Genomic DNA, 20337 nt, shown 5'->3' on the forward strand with positions numbered 1-20337 from the left:
AAAGCCCAGCCTGTCAAGGAGAGCTGAATCTGGGGCAATGGGGTATTTACGTTAGGCCAGCTCAGTGTCAGGGTGCAGTCCACCCATCACAGCCCTGGGCCTGGGCCAGGGGCTGCAGGGAGCACCCTGCCTAACTCAAGGAGTGAAAGATGAGGACTGAGCCAGGTGATGGAGGTGGGTTGGGCAGGGGAGGAGGCGTGGGGCAGAGTCCAAGGTTCATGCTCACTGGGAGGTGAGGGGCACCGTGAGCAGAATGCTGAGAGCGTGAGGGGAGGCAGAGGGGCAGGTGGGCCCCACTGCTGGTTCGGGGCCTTGTGAGGGGGCTCTGCAGGGGGGTCCTGGGCCTGTGTTGATTTGGGCAGGTTGCCGCCCTCTGGCACAGGTGCAAGTCTGGCGCTCGGTTCCCCTCGGACCTGCCCAGCACTGACATTCCCACGCCGTGGCCATGACCGTGCACCTTGGGTTTGAAAGATGTGAGTTTGGCCAAGCCGGGCCTGGCAGGGCAGTGTTCATGTCCTGGCTGCCTGCCTCCTGCCATGTGTCCTGGAAGGTCGCAGTCCCTCTGGGCATCAGCCTGCCAGTCTGCAGAGAGGATGATGACAGGGATGCTGATGACAGTGATGTGCAGGGCGCAGCCTTGGAGGGGGGCTGTGGTGACCGAATGAGCAGCAGAGGTCGGGAGCACCAGAGAGCTGATCTCATGGGAATGAAAATGTCCAAATTCTGAGCCCTGGATGGTTATCATTCTGAAATTGGGGAACAATAATAACAATGCCAATAAGCTCACAGCCCAGGGGGTGGGCTCCCAGCACCCCTGGGGTGGCCCTGTGTCTTTGTATCTGGGAGCTGTAAGAAGGTTGGCCCGGCTGCCACAGAGGATGCCTGGCTCTGACAGACACCAGCATCCAGGCTTGGTGTGCATCGCCCAGGCTGGAGACATGGGGGTGCTGTTCCCTGTGACCTCCCCTCCCTGATGGGAATGGCCTTGGCCTCCCTTCCTGGCCTCGCCTCTGAGCTTTGGCCTCAGAAGAGCTTCCTGGTATCACTTGCAGGCTGGTGACATAGCTACCACCTTACCTTGCCCCAAGGTAAACTAAGTTCAGATACATACACATATCACACTAAGACTTTTCAGCTCCTTCTCTCTTTCTCTTCTTTTTTATTAAGGTATTATTGATACACACTCTTATGAAGGTTTCACATGAAAAACATGGTGGTTACTACATTCACCCATATTATCAAGTCTCCCCCACACCCCATTGAAGTCACTGTCCATCAGTGTAGTAAGATGCCACAGAGTCACTACTTGTCTTGTCTGTGGTACACTGTCTTCCCCGTGACCCCCCCCATACACCATGTGCACTAATCATAATGCCCCTCAATCCCCTTCTCCCTCCCTCCCCACCCGCCCTCCTTCACCCCTCCCCTTTGGTAACCATTAGTTCCTTCTTGGAGTCTGTGATTCTGCTGCTGTTTTGTTCCTTCAGTTTTGCTTCATTGTTATACTCCACAAATGAGGGAAATCATTTGGTACTTGTCTTTCTCTGCCTGGTTTATTTCACTGAGCATAATACCCTCTGGCTCCATCCATGTTGTTGCTAATGGTAGTATTTGTTTTCTTCTTATGACTGAATAATATTCCATTGTGTATATGTACCACATCTTTATCCATTCATCTACTGATGGACACATAGATTGATTCCATATCTTGGCTATTGAAAATAGTGCTGCAGTAAACATAGGGGTGCATATATCTTTTTGAATCTGAGAAGTTGTCTTTGGGTAAATTCCTAGGAGTGGAATTCCCGAGTCAAATGGTATTTCTATTTTTAGTTTTTTGAGGAATCTCCATATTGCTTTCCACAATGGTTGAACTAATTTACATTCCCACCAGCAGTGTAGGAGGGTTCCCCTTTCTCTACATCCTTGCCAACATTTGTTTTTCCTAGTCTTTTTGACATTGGCCTTCCTAACTGGTGGGAGGTGATATCTCATTGTGGTTTTAATTTGCATTTTCCTAATAATTAGTGATGTGGAGCATCTTTTCATGTGCCTGTTGGCCATCTGAATTTCTTCTTTGGAGAATTGTCTCTTCATATCCTCTGCCCATTTTTTAATATGGTTATTTGTTTATTGGGTGTTGAGGCTTGTGAGTTCTTTATATATTTTGGATGTTAACCCCTTGTCAGATAACGTTGTTTACAAAAATATTCTCCCATAATGTGGAATGCCTTTTTGTTCTACTGATGGTGTCCTTTTCTGTACAGAAGCTTTTTAGCTTGATGTAGTCCTATTTGTTCATTTTTGCTTTTGTTTCCCTTGCCCAAGGAGATACATTCAGGAAAAAGTTGCTCATGTTTATATTCAAGAGATTTTTGCCTATGTTTTCTTCTAAGAGTTTTAGGGTTTCATGACTTGCATTCAGGTCTTTGATCCATTTCGAGTTTACTTTTGTGTATGGGGTTAGACAATAATCCAGTTTCATTCTCTTACATGTAGCTGTCCAGTTTTGCCAACACCAGTTGTTGAAGAGGCTGTCATTTCCCCATTGTATGTCCATGGCTCCTTTATCGTATATTAATTGACCATATATGGTTGGGTTTATATCTGGGCTCTCTAGTCTGTTCCATTGGTTTATGGGTCTGTTTTTGTGCCAGTACCAAATTGTCTTGATTACTGTGGTTTTGTACTAGAGCTTGAAGTTGGGGAGCGTAATCCTCCCTGCTTTATTCTTCCTTCTCAGGATTGCTTTGGCTATTCGGGGTCTTTCGTTGTTCCATATGAATTTTAGAATGATTTGTTCTTGTTTGTTGAAGAATGCCATTGGTATTTTGATAAGGATTGCATTGAATCTGTAGATTACTTTAGGTAGGGTGGCTATTTTGACAGTATTAATTCTTCCTATCCATGAGCAGGAGATGTATTTCCATTTATTGGAAATTTCTTTAATTTCTTTCATGAGTGTCTTGTAGTTTTCAGGGTATAGGTCTTTCACTTCCTTGGTTAGGTTTATTCCTAGGTATTTTATTCTTTTTGATGCAATTGTGAATGGAATTGTTTTCTGGATTTCGTTTTCTGATAGTTCATCGTTAGTATATAGAAATGCAACAGATTGCTGTGTATTAATTTTGTATCCTACAACTTTGCTGAATTAGTTATTAGTTCTAGTAGTTTTGGGGTGGATTCTTTAGGGTTTTCTATGTCTGATATCCTGTCATCAGCAAACAGTGACAGTTTAACTTCTTCCTTACCAATCTGGATGCCTTTTATTTCTTTGTGCTGTCTCATTGCCGTGGCTAGGACCCCTAGAACTATGTTGAATAAAAGTGGGGAGAGTGTCCTTTTCTCTTTAAAATGGAAGAAAGCAACACTCAACTGGCTGAAAAAAAAAAAAAACAAGATAAAGCAAAACACCAGCCAGCCCTTCGAAGTGCATGGGAAGCAGAATGGAACAATTTCAGGGTTTGAAGTTTGGAGTTTTCAAGTTCTCAGGAACTTGGGGTTCTTAAGGTCAGCCCAGTTGTTAACGCTTCAGGGTAATGTCAGGGACAAATGGAAATATCTGTCCACATGAGGCTCATGGGGACAGGTCCTTCTGCAGATGCCTTGTGTCCGCCAGGTGCCCTGTCTCTACCATGCTGGCTGGGTGAGCACTTTCCTTCCCGTATCCAAGCAGAGTCCCTTCCTGGCTATTCATGCTCACTGTACCCACTGCAGGTCCACTGTATGGAGCCCCCCTGCCTCCCTGTCTTCTGCTTCTCCTAACTGTCTCCCAGCCTGTCATTGTCCCAGCCACTCCCTGCTCAGGGCTTTGACAGTTCCCCATCTACTGCTGGCCTGTGCAGGGCTCCCCACAGCTCTCCCACTTTCTGGGTCTGCACTCAGCAGGAAATGGCTGAGGCTGGGGGCAGCTGAGTGAAGCCCTGGCCTGGGATTCCATCCCAGGGGCCCAGGGGACCCAACATCTCTGCACCCCTGTCACCCATTCACACACTGCTGGGAAAGTTCTGCAGAGCCACAGAGCACACCCAGCTGTCCTCTCTGGCTGGGGAGGGGGCATGGTTGCCATTTCCTCCAGACATTACTTTGTTTATTTTTTATGCTGTTTCTTCTTTACTGTTTGTTCGAATATAAATGGTATCACCAATTCTTTGGCAGTATTTTCCAAAAGAAAGTATAAACCTTGGCAGAAACTCAAATTTACCTTCTCACCTACAATTCACTAAATTAATATGATTCATACAATATTATTTCAATATAAATCAGTTACACTGTTATTCAATTTCTGATCATTTTTCCTAGTTATAAACAACTTGGGAGTTATGTCCCACAATTGAGTATATGGCATTCAATTTGGGAAATAAAATACATATTTCATTTTTTAAATTCTTTTTTTAAAATATTGAGGGGCATAACATATACACAATGAATATTATTCGGCCATAAAAAGGAGAGAAATCTTACATTTGCAACAACACAGATGGAGCTAGAGGGTATTATGCTCAGTGAAATAAGCCAGGCAGAGAAAGACAAGTATCAAATGATTTCCTTCATTTGTGGAGTGTAACAATTAAGCAAAACTGAAGGAACAAAACAGCAGGAGAATGACAGACTCCAAGAAGGAACTAGCATTTACTAAAGGGAAGGGGTTAGGGAGGGTGAATGGGGAGGGAGGGAGAACGGGATTAAGGGGCATTATAATTAGCACTCACAATATAGGTAGGTCATGGGGAAGGCAGCACAGCACGGAGAAGACAAGTAATGACTCTATAGCATCTTATTACGCTGATGGACAGTGATTGCAATGGGGTTGGGGGGACTTAATAATATGGGTGAATGTTGAAATCACAATGTTTCCCATGTGAAACCATCATAAGATTGTATATCTATGACACCTTAATTAAGAAAATTGAGGTACATACAATAAAGTGCACAAATGTTAGTGTACAGCTTGGTGAACTTTGATATGTATATGAACTCATATAACCATTGCCCAGATCAAGATATATAACATTCTAATTTTTTCCCTTCACCTATTTCACCCATTGCCCCTGGGTAGCTTTCAGATGAGGGTGCAGAGGCAGCAAAGCCCCCAGACCAGTCTAGCCATAAGCAGCCTGGTTAACTCTGGAATGCAGCAGATGTACCCTTTCTTATCTAAGCTGGTGGATGTGTCCTAAGACCACTGTAACAAAGTCCCACAAATTCAATGACATAACAGAGTTTCCTCTCTCACCATGTAGAGGCCAGAAGCCCAGAATCTAGGTGTCTGTTGGGCTGGGCTCCATCTGGAGGCTCCAGAGGAGGACGCTTCCTTGCCCCTTCTGGCTTCTGGTGGCTGCTGGCGTTCCTGGGCTTGTGGCACACAGCTCCCATCTCTGCTTCTGTCTTCACACAGCCTCTTCCTGTGTGTCTCCTCCTCTGTCTCTTATAAGGACACTTGTCACTGGATTTAGGGCTGCGCTAATGGAGGATGAGCTCATCTCCAAATCCTTAAATTAAATCTTCAAAGACCCTTTTCCCAAATAAGGTCACATCCACAGGTTCTTGGATGTGGACTATTTTTGGGGGTTACCACTCAACTCACTACAGCTGGGTTGTAAAAGCCCATGGATTTTGGCAGCCTAGAGTGCTGCCTCTGGGCACTGACAACCTGGGGGAAGTGCAAGGGGCTGGATGTGTGTGTCCCCCGACTCATGAGTTGAAATTATAACCCCCAAGATGATGGTATGAGGAGGTGGGGCCTTTGAGAGGTGGTGAGGTCATGAGGGTGGGGCCCCCATGAATGGGATTAGTGTCCTTATAAGACACCCCACAGAGCTCCCTCACCCCTGCCACCATGTGAGGACACAGCGAGGGTCTGGGACCCTCACTCAACCATGCTGGCACCCTGACCTCAGGCTTCCAACATGCAGACCCATGAGAAGTGAATTTCTGCTGCTTATAAGCCACCCAGTTTGTGGTGTTTGCTGGAGCCGCCTGAGCAGACTAAGACAAGAAACCTTTCCAACGAGGGCTCTACCACCTTGTGGGCCTTGAATAAGCTGCTCAGTCCTGTTTCAGCTCCCGAGAGCTTCTGGTTGTGAACACATGGAGGTGCTGGGAGGGTGGCGTGCTTGGAGAGAGCCGACTATACACTTAGAAGCTCTGTGTTGCTACCCCATACAATGCCCTATGCATTGCTTCATCAGCTGTTCACCTGTATCCTTTATCATATAACAAACTGCTACATGTGTTTCCCTGAGTTCTGTCAGCTATTCTAGCAAATGACGGGAGTGATGGGAACCCTGATTTACAGCTGGTGCATCAGAAGTACAGGTGACACCTGGGTTATGGGACTGACGTCTGTACTGGGGGCGGTCTTGTGAGACTGAGCCCAGCACCTGCAGGGTTTGCACTAACTCAGTGTCAGACTTGAATCAAATTATAGGGACACCCAGCTGGTGTCGCAGAGAACTATGTGATGTCAGTGCACATCTGGCATCGGAAGTATTGTGACTGTGGGAGCGAAGAAGAAACACAGGGTGTTTTTTCCACCGTGGCTCCTCCGAGGTCACCAGTATGAGGGGTACACATCCTGTTGACAAACTTCGGAAGCCATCACACTCAGCCCGAGGATGTCCGGCTGGCCTGGAGACCTCTCTTCAGCTGAGGGGGCTTCCTCAGCAATCACCTTCAGGTGCACATCCCGGAGGGCCAAGAGGAGGAGTTGTATCTAGGAAGCTGTGGGGGAGCACCCAGGACTGACCCCTGAGCTCAGTAAGGCTCAGGGACCCAGGCAGTGACCGGCCAGCTCTGTCTCCTGGGGCTGTGGTCTGGTGGGGTCAGCTGGTCAGCCGGCCAGGACAGCCTTGAGTGAGGAGTGCTGGTCCAGGGCCCTGCTCAATTAGGGTCAAATGGACGATGACCCAGCGGCATAGACTCAGGCTTAGACCTCTAGGCTCCACGTCTCCTTCCTGGTTGCCTCTCTCTCAGTAAGGGAACCCAGGACAGGTCCTGCTTTATGTAAGCTCTTCTAAGTGTGTAGTTGTGCACCGACTGCAATATTGCCCCCAGCTTCCCTTACTGACGGGGCAACAGGGACTCTCCGACAGGGATCTTTGCTCCATCTCTTGGAAAGATGGAAAAGTACGAAATGTCCTTTAGAGAAGGATATCCAAGCAAACTGGACCAGCTCTTCTGGCCAGAGAAGGCTGGGGCTTGCAGACCCCTGGTCCTCCAGAACTGCATCTGCTAGGCTGCTCTGGGGGGCCCCAGCGTGCAGCTGTCTCCATTTGTCTATCTGCTATGGCTGTACGTTTTCTTTTGAAGCTCAGCCTTCACGGTAAACAGGAGGCACCAGATTTCTTTCCATCCTCTGTCTCTGCCCGTGTCAAACCACCAGACAGATGTTTTCCACTTGTCCTTCCTCCACCCAGGCCAGGCAAAGTTTTGAATCAGGGAAAGGAAAATATAATTGCAGTGGGGAGTCAAAGATCCTTACCCTTTAAATGGAACAAGTTGTTTGTTTATTTAATAAGTACTTTCTGAGTGTGGCCCTGGGTGTGATGGGCGCCCTGCCCTCACGGTCTCCCACTGGGTGGAAAGGGACTGTGGAGACAGAGCTACCTGCCAGGGAGCAGGGGTGGCTCTGCGCCGAGGGAGCCGGGACGGAGGAGGAAGGGAGCCGAGGGCTGCAGGGAACAGCGTCCACCAGACCACTTGGACTAAGGCAGCGGGTGTGGTGGGGAAATAGTGGGCCTGGACTTCGGGTGCAGCGAGCAGGGTGAAGTCGATGGAAGGGGGGCCCGCTGAAGGCCGTGAATGCTGGCTAAGGCCGAAGGGCTGTGTTGCAGAGACAGCAGGAGCCCGTGAGGGACCCAAGCAGGGCATGATGGGGTCAAGACTCAGAAAGAGGGCAGGCTGGAGACAGCAGATGGAGGTGATGGTCCAAGTGAGAGGTGATGTGGGCCAGATGAGGGCCAGGCCAAGGAGTGGGCGGGGCTTCAGATCAGTATACCCTGAGGAGTTGAGAGGAATGAGGTGGGGGCTGGCTGTGTGCCAGGAAGTGGGGGTGGGGATGGTGCCCGTGCATCAGGGCCAGGGCTCCAGGCGCGTCATCAGGCCAGGCAGGTTATGTCCTGGCCTGGAGGAGTAGGGTCCTGGGCATCTGCCAGGCAATGACTCGGGGGTATGAGCACACACATGTACGTGTACACACACATACACACAGGGGGATGGGAGGTGTTATATAATAACAGACATTTATTGGGAGCCTACTTTGTGTGAGTAAGCATGTTACGCGTAGCATCTTCTTTATTTCTCCCCAAGATGAGTACGCTGAGCTTTGGCAAGAACACAGAGGTCACCACGGTAGGCATGGCTGGTGATGGCAGAGCTGGCTCCTGAGTGGGTGGGCTGAATGCAGAACGGCTCCTCCCCCTGAGGCTCAGGGTACAGACACCGGCCTGGGATGATACGATGTGCCTGGGCCAGGGGCTCTTCCGGCTCTCTAGCACAGGACAATTGGCCCATCTGACAAGCTGTTCCTTTTTCTCTGACCGCCCTTCAGATCCGTTCTCTCCTGTTGCTGAAGGCGCCCCAGGTGTATGGCCCTGGACACACATAATCCTTGTTTATGGCACTCAGCACACACCATGCAAGACCCTGTCCTCCTGTCCCCCTCCCGCCTTCCTTCCTTCCTATATTTGAATCGAGCAAACACCACTTAATCAACATCCAAGAAAAAAGCTGGAGCACTGACAGCACTTGCCAAGCTGTTCTGCCCGTCGGTTCCTGCGGCAACCCCAGGGAACAGACTTCCGTAAGTCTTGTGTTTACCATTTCTCTGCTTTTCATTCCATCCCTTCTAAATAGAGCCTCAGAAGTATTTTTAATTTTAATCATCTTTAACTTTAAAAAGGTTATTATGCTATATAATTTTAAAAACACTTAAGTTTTAGAACAGTTTTAGAGCTACAGAAAAATTGAAAAGATAATACAGAGAGCTTGTATAATCTTCTTGGGCTTTCTTCTCTCAAAGTTGTATTGCTGTTTTACAAAGCATTTTGCCTTGTCTCATAAAAATTTTTAGGCATGTCTTCATAAACGTTGCATACCAGCAATTCTTCTCCTAGGTATGTACCAGAACATTCACAGGAGCACCATTCCTAGTATTATTAAAGCATTGGAAACAGCCCAAATCCTGTCGACAGAAATAGATACGTAAATTGTGGTATCTTTACACACTGCGATATTATAGAGCAATAATCCTGAATAACAGTAGGTCACACAAATATGGATGAGTTTAAATAGAAAGAAAAGTCAGAGTTTTTTCCTACTCAGTATATGGGGGACTTCCAAAGTTGTCCCTGTATTGAGGCGCACGCTTGGCCAAAGGCTCCCACTTCGTGAGAACAGGAGGGTGAGTGAAAGTTAATGGAAAGGGTGAGTCTCTGTCTGCAGAGGGACCACCCTAAGGGTTGGTTTGGAGCCCGGGGCCTGGCCTAGTTGAGAGTTGAGTCAAGGTGACCAGAACTGAAGGTGCTTGTGCTGCCAGGCAGGGGGGAAGGTGGAGGGAGAAGGGGGACAGGAGCTGGTTCCCAAGGGAGGGAAAGACCCTGGACCTGGCTGAACAGGACTGCGGTCACCAGAGGGAGGTGTGGGCCGGGGAAGTCCTCCAACTGCTGCCCCAGCTGAACAAAGTGTCCCTCAACCCCATCCAATTTCCATGCTCACCTAGCAACGCTAGTGTTTTTCTAAAATAATTTTTATTATCAAACAGGACCTACTCATAAAAGAAAAAAAATTAAAAAATGCATAAAATAGAGAGAAGGAAAACACCCATGCTTTCATCACTCCTGGTTACATTTTGGAGTATTTCATTTCAGCCTTTTTCATATAATTATCATGTTTCCATAATGATCATATTGTTCCCATTATTTTAACTCATGTCTTTTATCCAAACACATTTTCCCATTATAAGCCCTCTGCAGTCATCATTTTCAATGAGCATATATGGTCTGCTGAGTGGAATCTATTATCTGTCTGTCATCTATCCATCCATCTGTTTATCTGTTGTACCTCCACTGCACAGGCTATATTCTATATAGAATTTACATATGCATTCAGTGATTGTTATGCAATGGCTGGTTATTTGGGCTGTTTCTCAGTGTTCACCATTATAATTAATCCTGCCAGGAATATCTTGGTGCAGAAAGCTTCTTCAGTATTCAAATTATTTCCTTAAGGGAGATTCCCAGAAGTGGAATTATTAGATCAAAGGGTTTGAGTATCTTGAAGGCTCATGACACTTGCTGCCAGAGTGCCTTCCAATAATTCACTCTCCAGCTGGTAGCCTATGATTAAGCCCTTTCCCTGCACCGTCGCAACCATTGAGCAGGCTAATTTTTAATAGCTCTGCTAATTTCTGATGACCAGTTTATGGCAATCAGTGGTATCCTAGAAAAGACGGGAGCTGCCCTAGAGTATCTCATCTGGGAAAGCTCTGACCTGCAGTGGGAATCAGGCCCTCTGGCTGGCCACCAGCCTGTTACCATTTCACTCCATGTGAGCCAGTGCCCTGGGCAAGATGATAAAATGGGGTTCTGGGGTCAGCTGAGCAAGGCCCAGAGCCATGGATTCAAAGGCCAAAGGATCCAGTTGGGCATCTTTATGGTCTCTCTTAACTGCAACCTTTTCTGGAGAAAGGTGGTAGAAGGGAGGAAGAACATGAGGGTGCCAGCCCCCAGGGAGGGCCATTGCTGACTGCCCCACATCTAGTTCACTCCTGCCTCCTTCTGCCACCAGAGTGGCAGTTTGTTCAGGCAGTCACATCGATTGGCTGATCTCAGGGAGGGTGAGTCCCACCCCAAGTCCTGGAGATGAATCATGCATGATTGGACTACAGCAAGCTTCATGATCTCATTCCCACTGGTCAGTCATTGGTCTGGGACAAGCATGTGATGCACTTTTGGTCAATCAGAGGTAAGTAAACATTGGGTAGGCGGGACAGATGTGATGAGCATGGCCCTTTGGCCCTTTGCCCTATTCTATTGTGTTCTTCCTGCCTAGGATACAAATGGAATGGCAGAGGAACAGCAGCCATCTTGTGACTATGAGGTGATAAGCAGGAGCACAAAAGCCAACACACCAAGGCTGGTTGAACAGAAGGAGGGACAGAGCCTGTGTACTTGGGCAGCTAATCCACTCTCAGATCGCCTGTTCCAAGACTGCTTGTTATGCAGAAGAACAACCTAACATTTGGTTATGAAGCTTTGGTTGATTTCTCAGTTACTGGCATCTGCATGTATTCCTACTAAGAGATAGGCTGGCATTCATCTGTATTGTGATAAATAACGCTAGCTGCTGTAACAAACAGAGCCCAAATCTCAGTGGCTAAACACAATAAAGTTTTATCTTTTGTCTACATTATAGTTTGGTAACAGGTGGGATTATGCTCCTCCAAGCCACAACTCAGGGATCTATCTGAGCCCCTTCCGTCTGTGACATTACGTTTTTCAACACATGGTCTCTGGGGTTGCCACAGAAGAGGAGGAGAGCGTGGACGACCATGCCCACAATTGTATGGCGAGCCCTGTAAGGGGCATCTTCCTGGCCAGGACCCAGTTACAGGGCCTCAACCTGGCTGCAAGGGAGGCTGGGGAATCCTGGGAAAACCTCAGGAGGAAGAAACGTGGTTAGTGAGCAACCAGCTGCAATTTGCTCCACGCTCACTGAAAGGGGGGCATCCCAAAGATGAACATATTTGCATCAGTTTGCCAAAGACCCATCTGGGCACAGGTGTTTTGGATCTGGACAGCAAGCCTGCGCTAATGTCCAGTGTGTGAGCTGTGCCTGGAGCAGGGCATTCTGTCATTGGCATCCAAGGGTGACCTTGCCAAATGCCAACCTCGGCTGTCCTTGTTTCAGTCCTGTGAAAAATGATACTGATGTTTCCTAAAAGTACATTTTAGAGAATAGTAGGATTTTTTTTTCATTGTCTTTTTTAAAAAAGTTGTTACATTCTGAAGAGATATGTGACCTGTGGCTTGTTTGGAATGGATTCAGGGTCTAAGTCACCTTGGTCAGATAGTCTTCTCCTGAATGCTTTGTCATAAATTCACTCATTAACAGTCATGGGTACTGACTCTGTGCAAAACTCTGGGCTGGCACTGAGGCCCAGACACAGAGAAACTGGGGTTCTAGCCCTCAAAGAAATTGCCATATAATCAGCACATATGTCTGCACATGAGTCGGGAAGGACAGAAGAGGAACCCCTCTGAGCATCGGGCCAGATACATGGTAAGTGTATCTTGGAAGGCGAGCGGTGTGCACAGCAATGTTACACACCCATGACATGGTGGTGGCAGGGGCGGACGTTCTTTCCGTGCATATCCCCTCCTCTGCTCACATGCATGCTCCCTTGTCCCATCTGACATCACTTACAAAATACAAGAATTCAAAGGTAAAATTTTTAAGAATTTCACAATGGTGACAAGAGGGCATCAGATGAAGTGCCCTGCCCTTGTGATCACGGGCCCTTCTGAGTGTGGCATCCTTGTCACTGCTTGGGTCACAGCTCATGAAGCTGGCCCTGGGGCCAGGGGAGGGGAGGCTGGGCAGAGGACAGCTTCCAGATCCAGGGAGGCTGTGGGAAGGCCCCAGTGCCACCTAGGCTGTGTTTCCTTTCTGCGATTCATGATGGTGGGGCTCCCCACACCCCAGCGCCTGCTCACTCCCCATCCTCTGGCCCCACCCACTCGCCACCATCAGTATCATTGTTCCACAGCTCCAGGGACTCCCAGAGCTAGATGCTTGCCTTCAGCCTGCTGGGCCTCTGGGAGAGCTGTGGTCGCTCCACAGTAGGTGTGGCCTCCTGCCTTGTGGCTGCTGCTTACTAGGGTCTCGGGAAGGCCTGGCAGACAGAGGGCTTACGGAGGCCTAACTGGAATGGGGTCTCTTCCACTGACTGCCAGAGTTGGGGAGCCCAGCACGGCCTTAACACACCAATACTCCACAGGCCTCTTCTCCATGTCCCCCAACCCCACCTCCACCCTGCAGCCAGGGCAGCATTTTGAAAGCACCCTTTGGCCTGCATCCAAACCTTGACCTACCAGGTTGGCCCTTGACTAGTGTGCTCTGGGGTTAGTGCCCTGCCTACCTCACCAGCCTCATCTCCACCTGGGCCCATTCTTTCTGACTGCACGGCCGGGGCAAGTCGCTACAGAAGGAGCATCGTGACGTCTGCTGCCAGGGCGGGCAGGCCCTGTAGGGCGAGAAGGGGCGCAGACACTGTGGCGAAGCATAGCTACTCACGTACGTGACTGCCTGACCCTGATCTCCAGTTCTGCTAAATCAGTTGGAAGCTGGCAGGACGCCACCGAATCTGCTAAAGGAGATGCAGAACAACAGGAAGTCTGGTGGTAAAACGGGATGGGGAGGAAGGGGAAGACAGAAACTCCCTTCTGGCCAGGCGCCTCCCTTGCCTTTGGTCTGAGCTGCCCATAATTAGCCGCCTTTAGATCCCCGTGGGGTGAGCCAGGCTGCGCTGCGATTCCAGCAGGCCCAGAGCATTTCTTGCCACTTCTGGTCCAAGCACATCTATTTCTGGCAGTTTAATTTTGGATGCTATGCTCCCGGCGTGGGAAGGAAGGCAGGAAGGGCATTTAGGTAGCTGGACCAGAAGGAAACCATGGCCAGATGACTTTTCAAACCGTGTTCCCTTAGGAACAGGCTGGTTTTGGCAGCTAAACTGTTCTTCCCGCACCTACTTACAGGTGGGTGAGCAGAGGCTGGGAGGCTGGGAGGCTCACTTATACTGAGGCAGCCCAGGTGCATTTGCAGAAGAACCATCACACTATGAGGAACCCAGGCCTTGTAAAGATGGAGACGGGCTTGGAGTCCACTGGGTCCAGGTCAGTGGTACCCCTGTCCCTCCTGGGGTCATGTGAGGATTTGTGGAAATAATAACATGTCCAGGGCAGCTCAGTGCCGGGCACCTGACAGATGGATCAGTCGGTGATTGTCGGCACCCAGTTTCTCCTGTCCCTAATAAAGTTATCTCAGAAGTGACAAAGGCCAGGTGGGACTGGAGAGTTCATCTTTGGGGACTCCAGCCAGTGTGGAAATCCCCAGGCCTGATGGCGGAGGCCAGCAGGAAAGAATCTGGGTGTGGATGGTCTTTAAAAACTGGTCAGAATAGGAGTGGTGACTGACGAAACTCTGGACTCTTATGAAAGAAAAAGGGTAGGTTTAAAAATCTAAGACTGGTTAGTTGTATTTATGAGGGAGTTCATCCTTGGCATGAATTCTGGGACACATTACAACACAGGAAAGAAAGTGGAGATTGTGAAGAAGTCTGGTTTGTTTATTACTTTGCTTACTTGCTTGTTTGTTTAGTTACAGGGCCAAGCAGAGGGCTGGCACTCAATCCATGCACTTGAGAGTGAACTGTCAGCAACCCAGAGCGATGTCATTTTCCTCCGGCTGGGGGACTACAGTGGGTGTCCCAGGAAAATGCCCTGCATGTAGGCTATTTTAGAATTTGGCAGGGCATTTGAGAGTCCCTCCTGCAATCCTCATGAACCACAGAGATAAATATGCACTGAATATTGGCCTGGTAAGAGGGGACTGAGTTTGTTTGTTCAACCAGCTGTGAATATGGTAAACCTACGAAATTGCTGCTATTTGACTGCTTTGACCTTCCAAAACGGCCATTTCGTATAGTTCACCTACTATTGATTGGACTGGGGAACTGCCTGATTGCCTTCCACACAAGGGCTCGGTATTGCTGTGGGAATCTGCTTGTCCAGAGAAATTGCAACTTCAGTCACTGCATGGCAGAGTGAAAGAGCTCCAATCGTGGGGTCTAAGGTCTCCTGGCTCAAATCCCAGCCTAGAGGCCCCCAGGATTCCTGGAGGATCATGCACGGCATGCCCAGCATGATGTGGGCCCACTGCACGGCTGCCGCCCTCCCTCTGCTGAGGGTCTCTGCCGTCACCTGGTCTCTGCTGTACCTGGTGTGAGGGGCTGCCCAGGAGCGAGGCCAGGTGGAAGGTCAAAGCTGAAGGAGCAGGAAGTGGCAGGGCACTGGGTCTGGGGCCCAGGGGAGGAGCTGGGCTAGGGAAAGTCTGGGACAGCAGATCGAGCTAAAACATGGGGGAGTACCAGGAGCAGACCTGCACTGGAGGCAGAACAGACAGCCACTGGGGCTGAAGACATAGCCCTGGGCAGGGATGGAGGGCCCTGTGCTCCTGCCAGTACTTCTCAAAGGCCCCCGAGTTGGAGCTTTGGGTGTTCTGGCATGCAGGTTACCTTGGAAATGACCTTGGAAAGCCAGGACATTTGTATCTATGAGGAAATTGACATGCCATGTCTTTGGACTAGAAAAGGGCCTTGGAGCAAGGCTAGTACAATTCAGAATACAAGATTCTATGAGGCCCTAAGTGTTGGGAATAAGGTGCTGTTTGCTTCAGGTTTGCCTCCAAAATTAGATAAATTAACGTAATGAATTCTTGCAACTTATTTGCATACATTGCTAATTTGATTTTAGAGAGAAATGCTGGAGAAGGCAGTGTTGTGGATGTCTGAGCCAGGGTTTGACCTATTTTCCGAGCTGTGTCTGCAAAGTTTGCGCATTTCTCTCTAAGCTAAGCTGTGGTGCTGTGCTTTAGCACAAACAAAGTAGCCTCAGCTTGCCCAGGACCGAGCAAGTGCTCCAGGAAGAACATGGGGTGGCTCGTAAACTTCTGGGACACTGTGCTTTTGGTGACATCTGACTCAGCCAGTGACCTTGGCAAGGGGTCTCGGTGCAAGGTGTCTTGACCTCCTGAAAATTCCACCCTGCAGCTCTTCCAAGTACACATCCATGTGCATGAGGCTGGAATGGGGCCTGCCCACAGCCTCCCCCGGTGTGGGCAAGAGGCCATGCCCAGGCTTTGGCCCTCCGTCTGTGCTTACCTACCTTCTTTCTTCTGCGGAGCAGGTACAGGCTCCAGAGTCTGGGGATACAGGAAGGGAGAGGTGCCCCCACACCCCACCTATCTTCATGCAGCATTTAATCCATAACCTGATCCTGCCCACGAGGTGAGGCCCATTAGGCACTTCATCCTGGACATGCAGGGAGTGAGGTGCCCGGAGCACCGTGGAAAGAGCTGGTGCTGAGGCCAATTCCCAGGGCCCTCTGCAGCCATGCTCCCAGTTGGTATGCAACGGCATTTGCCTTCACTGATAGGCTCCTTGTGGAGCTTGTGGTAGAACTTCATTCTTACAAGAGGTGGTTAATTCTGCTCATGTTGGGCCAGCCCGGAGAGATGAGGTTTTCCCATTAAAAGTATTCATTTCATTCCATGTGTGCTGACAGAGCTCTGGAGGTCTGGAGTCTGAGTGTGAGTGGGGTGTGTGTGTGTGTGTGTGTGTGTGTGTGCATGTGCATGTTGGTGGAGAATTTAAAGTAGGGGCTGGAAAACATTGGTAAACAAGGAGGTGAAAGCTATGTAAAGTCAGGACTTTTCAACCAAGAAAGAAAGAAATTGAAATTGTAAAACTTCGTTAGAAGTTTTGACAACATCCCCGGCCACCTCCCAGTGGGTCACGTGTGTCCTTGCTGACATTAGGCCCACAGACATCTCACTGCTCCTTGGGCCTGGCCTGCATGCTCCACCTCCAAGCCTCTGCTCACCAGGGAGCTCAGGAAGGCCTGGGGGTGCCTCGCCCACACCTGACCCTGAAGCCTGGCTCTGAACAACCTCTTGTGGCTGAGTTGTGGCATTGTCAACAGTGCCGTCTCCATCTGCCCCTCACCTGTCCTCATAGCATGCTTACATTCTGGAACATTCTGGGAAGGAGATTTAGCCAAACCCTGGAATTAACTCCAAGAGCAATAGTGGCACTGAACAATGGAAATGTGCAGAAGTGTGTCATCTGTTTTGCTAAGTGCAAAACCCCCAAGTCAAATGTCCCCAGTGCAGGAAAGGCAGAAAGTCCTGGCAAAGTCTAGGCATCTTTACGAAAGGGGGCCTGGCCAGGGGGTGCAGGGCCTGGCTTTGCTAGCTCAGTGCCTCCCCCTGCCCTCCAGCACCTTCACCTGGGGAGGGGGGCTGCGTGGTTGGGACCGCACCTGGACTTAGGGTGGGAGTCTGGGCTCCGCCTTGACCACCTGTGACTCCAGGCAAGAAACCTGAGCTCTCTCAGTTTGTTCTCTCAGCTGTGAGATGGGGATAAACGGTTCTCACCTCGCAGGCTGGAGGAATAAATGTGCTAAAGGCAGTTACAGTGTTTAGCACAAGGCCTGGCACATAATTAGCATTTACCATAAGTCAGGTGCCAGGGACGTCATTGCTGTGGTGTCGCCAGTCTCCCCAGACCATTGCCCCGGGGGTTTGCTCCTCGTTGCTGGGATGGGACAGACAAGGTGGGCTCTGGCCAGCCTCCCAAAGGCTGCCCTCCACTCCTCACTCTGGGCAAGGGAGGGAAGACAAGAGGAGCAGCGTCCTGTGGGTGGCAGAGGCCAGCCTGCTGGGTGGGATAGCCCCCACACCTGGGGCTCTCACGGTGCCTGGGTTTCCACAGGTAACCCCACCTGTGGACTAGGTCCCTCTGTCCCAAAGTCCAGCCCTGCCCCAGGCACAGGATGTAGGGCTTCAGCTTTCACGCCTTTGTTCTGCTGCTCAGTCCTTGAGCAAATGACTCCCTGCCATTGAGACTCAGTTTCCTCCTCTGTAAAATGGATATAATACTGCCTCTTTCACTAGGTTGTGGAAGGAGCAAAGGAGATACATACAAGGGACAGGGCTTTGTAAACAATGCCAGTTTGTGACAGTGTCACAGTCCCATTGGTGACAACGCATCTGGGCTTTTGGGGGCAAATACATGATTTTCTAAACATTCTAACTTGATTTTTTACAAGATTGCTGAGAATCAGTGAGGCACATATTAGCACCTCCATTTTGCAAATGACAAACTTTTGATGCATCCCAAGGAACAGGAGAAGCAAGAGCCAAAGATGAGGGTGCTTCTGGGTGAGCAATGTCAGCTCCCATCATTTTTCAAATTAGAGGTGCTCACAGCTGGACTGGGCTGTAGTGGGGGTGAGTTCCCCAGCCCTGCAGGAGTGTGGCCCTGTGGGGTCCTGCCAGAAGGGTCACAAGGACAGGCTGGGGAGGTGGGAGGTGGGGGGTGGATTTCAAGGTGGTACTGGTTTTGGGAAAGGCAACTTTTGTGGCCCAGTCCTGCCTCCTATCAGGTGCCAGGTTCAAGACGGAGGAAGGTAGAGGGGGCAAAGGGGTGAGGGGGCCCAGGGGGCCTGTCTCTACCTGACCAGACCCTGTTCTTGCCATTTGCCAGAGTCCTTCAGGGGCTGACATCTGCCCCAGGGGACACCTTCATCAGCGTGTTGGGGCAGGACACTGCATCCGCTGCTCTCCTGGGATTATGACCTAAAGCACAGGATGAGCCCCAACCGCTTACCAGAGTCTCAACAGGGCGCTTCCCCCACCGCACCTGGGCAAGGGGCCCAGGGCGGCCGATGCCAAATGTCTTAGCGCAGGTCCAGCCTCTGGCCTGAAAGCAGAGATTGGATGGGGAGAGCAGCTCTGGCAGGGGGCCAGCAGGGAGGTGGCATGTCCACCTGTTCTGAAATGGGAGCATGCTCAGTGCCAGCCACGGAAGAACCCAGGCCTGTGCAATTGCGTGTGAAACCTCCCAAGTTTTAAATGACAGACCAATTTCAGATTTCTGTAAAGTGCTATGAAGAGCTAAGCAAGGTGCAGTGCTGGACCAGGTGGGGGCCCAGTGGATGGGGACAGGCGATTCCTCAGGTCACTGTCCTGCTTCTTTCCTGGCATGTGACATGCAGGGACAGCCTTTTGGGCTTCTTCCCAGCTGTACCTCCCCCAGGACACCCCACATTGTCCCTGTCTGTCCTTTTGTTCCTTCCCTGAGTGTCACTCTGCTGTCCCTCTGGCCCCTCGGCAGGCCTGGCTCTGGGTCTTGCCTGGTCCTCCTCTCTGACCACCCTCCCTCTTGCTCGTGGGGTGCCCTGTTACTTGGCAACAGTGAGCAGATATACAGGCTTGCTTTCTGCCTCTCCTGCCCTGCTCCCAGGTGACATTGCAGGGTAAAGGTGAGAAGGGGAGGGAGGGGACATGAGCAGGGACTTCCTCAGGCCAGCAAGGTATAGCCAGTGTGAGGAGTGATGCACCCAGTGCTTCTAGGACGAGGCTGTGAGGTGCGGGGCAGCTGGGGGCAGGAGTACTGTCCCTCCTGCACACATTCTCCTAATCATGCAGCTTTCAGCGTCTGCAGGTTTTGGTGGCTGCTGAGACCGAGAGGGAGCCACTGGAGTCAGCAGAAAGGTGGGCAGGCTGGGAGGCAGGAAGTGGTGGGCGCCTTTCGTCCTGCTTGTTTCCACCACCCTGGCCTGCTCCTCTGGGTTAGAACCAGGCTCAGCCTTAGTCCAGGAGGCCACAGGACTCTGGGGCAGCAGTAAGGCCATGGCCAGTTCAAGGAAGATGTTTTGAAGTTACTCTGTCATTGCCCAGTCTGAAGAGCTGGAGGGGACTTTTGTGCCCAGGAAGGCTCCAGCCCTGGGTGTGCAGGCGCATGCACACACACACACATGCACGCACCCACCTGTGTGTACACACATACACACAGACCCATCCACTTGCTCCGTCACATGGCTCTGGGCATCAGAGCATTTGCATCTGGTTTAGTCTGATGATGTACAAACCAGGCCTCAGATAGCAACAGGGGGTCAGGAGAGGTCAGCTGGGGATGCCTAGAGGGTGACAGGCACAGCCGTGTGCCTACATGTGTGCCAGTGAGTATGTGTGCATGCTCCTCTGCTTGTGTACCAGTGTGGGTTAGTGTAGAAAGGGCTTTCCCCTTACCCCCCACTGCGACCCCACAGACTGGCCAGGGTATTCAGAACTCCATGCCCACGTGTATCCTGTGTGTGAGGTCTGCAGCGTGAATGATGCCCACTCCGATAAAGCACCCATGTGCAGTGCCCAACTTGAAGACCCATATGAGGCCATCCTGGCTGTTGTCTCAGTACAGGCTTGGATAATATACTCCCTGGACTTGGCTCTGGGCTCTGCTACTTGTTAGCTTGCAACAGTGATTGGCATAAATTAGCCACTCAACATATTTGGCTATTACTACTAAGAAGCTATGGAAATGGGCAAATCCAGGCTGCCGTGGGCACTGATTATAGTCAGTGTTATAGCTCTTGGCTGACAAGATGGGCCTGAGGTTCCCTGAATGTGGAGCTCAGGGCTGGCAGGGAGTGTCCTTGGTGATCCCAGCAAACACTGACGGGGTCCTCTGCCCCCAGAGCTCTCCAGATCCCTAGC

At 50.3% G+C, this 20337-nt stretch overlaps 1 long non-coding RNA gene across 5 annotated transcripts in view; it reads left to right on the forward strand.

Moving 5' to 3' along the window:
* The window catches only part of LOC118971063 (uncharacterized), an 84521-nt gene extending 73112 nt beyond the window's left edge, over positions 1–11409 (forward strand). For 3 of the 5 annotated variants that reach the window (XR_012132975.1, XR_012132973.1, XR_012132974.1), the window contains 3 exons: positions 8552–8803; positions 10789–10965; positions 11053–11409. This is a non-coding gene — a long non-coding RNA (uncharacterized lncRNA). The other 2 variants (XR_012132976.1, XR_005059331.2) reach the window with 2 other exon arrangements.
* Positions 11410–20337: the final 8928 nt, after the last annotated feature.

Source organism: Manis javanica, chromosome 7 (genome assembly GCF_040802235.1).
Source record: "Manis javanica isolate MJ-LG chromosome 7, MJ_LKY, whole genome shotgun sequence".
In the NCBI taxonomy this organism is placed as follows: Eukaryota; Metazoa; Chordata; class Mammalia; order Pholidota; family Manidae; genus Manis; species Manis javanica.